This window comes from Elephantulus edwardii, unplaced genomic scaffold (assembly GCF_000299155.1).
Source record: "Elephantulus edwardii isolate Elephantulus edwardi_28Jun2011 unplaced genomic scaffold, EleEdw1.0 scaffold00164, whole genome shotgun sequence".
Lineage (NCBI taxonomy): Eukaryota > Metazoa > Chordata > Mammalia > Macroscelidea > Macroscelididae > Elephantulus > Elephantulus edwardii.
In genome coordinates this window covers 7,752,029-7,753,444 of record NW_006399914.1, presented here as the reverse complement: position 1 = coordinate 7,753,444, position 1,416 = coordinate 7,752,029, and positions in this window count along the sequence as shown.

The following is a 1,416-nucleotide window of genomic DNA, read 5'->3' as shown; positions in this document are numbered from 1 at the left end:
GGGGGGGGGAGCAATGCAGTACCTGAAGATGGGGGTCATGGGTCAGAGCTGCAGGGGTGTGTCCCGATTCAAGTCCACTCCCACCGTTCACTGCATCTGTGCACTGTAATTGATTTTTTATGGGCATTAAAAGAACTCCTCCACCTATTACATTTTTCTGTTAGATACAGGCTTAAACTACAACCAGGTTCTATAGGGAATTGCACTGCTAACCCAGAGGCCAGGCCTCTTTGGAGGTTTGAATCTGTGAGCTTCTCCGAGGGAAAAATAGAAGCAATCTCCCCTGTGATTTACATCCTCTGAAAAGGCTCAGGAGGGCCAGCTATGAGTTGGTTCTGACTTGCTGGCCAAAACTTGAGTTTCAGCTACAAAAAGTCCAAATGTTTTAATCTTTCAAAGCACTCATTCTCCTTCCCAGGGTCTATCAGCTGCAGACTCAATGTTTTCTCCTTATTCACATCCAAATTACTGATAAAACTGATCAAGATTTTCAAGGGAAGACCCCTGGGATAGCTACTCAGCTCCTTCTAACTGAAATCATTCTATTCAGCACTTAGTTATAATGGAGTCAAATGGGCTTTCAGAAATGGTGATGGTTGAACACAATCAATGCAATGTCACAGAGCTGTATATGCTAAGAATGTTTAAATGGCAAATGCTTTCTTTACAAATGCATTGATCACACATACACATGCAAAGATGACAATACCAGTCACTTAACTATTTAGTTGAATTATTATGCAACCCACATTTCTGAATGAGGCCATGAGATTTTGTCCAGTGTCTTGCTGTAATCCAAATATAGTGTCCTCTACAGGCTGTACATTCTGAGAAGTCTACCACTTACTCTAAGTAAATCTGTGCTAGGTCTTAAAGATCAATGCTTTAGTTCCACGTGCTTACAGACTACTAAAATGGCTAGTACATTTCTCTGACATTTTGCCCAGAGTCAATAAGCTTAGTGGTCTAAAAATTGGAGAGTCCCTTCCCTGTACTACAACTACTTATTCATAGCTGATTTCCCCATCCCATCCCCCTTCTTAGATTGCCAAAGCATAGCCCAGTCTCATTCGAGCATACGCACACCTAGTTTCTACTGAACTCTTGAGTTGTGTGGGATACTTGTTAGAGGGTATGGACATCTAATCATTTCCCTGACTAGGAGGACTAGGCAGTGAGGACAAAGAAAACAGATTGTGGAGTATTCTTTTTTATGTTGTTGTTGTTATGTGCCATCGGGTCGCTTGCGATTCATAGTGACCCTATGTACAACAGTCCTAAACTTGGCTCTGTCCTGTGCCAATCTCACTGTCTCTGACACTCCCATCCCAATTATTCCAGTCATTGAATCAATCTACCTCACAGAGGGCCTTCCCTTCCTGTGCTGTCCCTCCACCCTCCCAAGCATGATGTCCC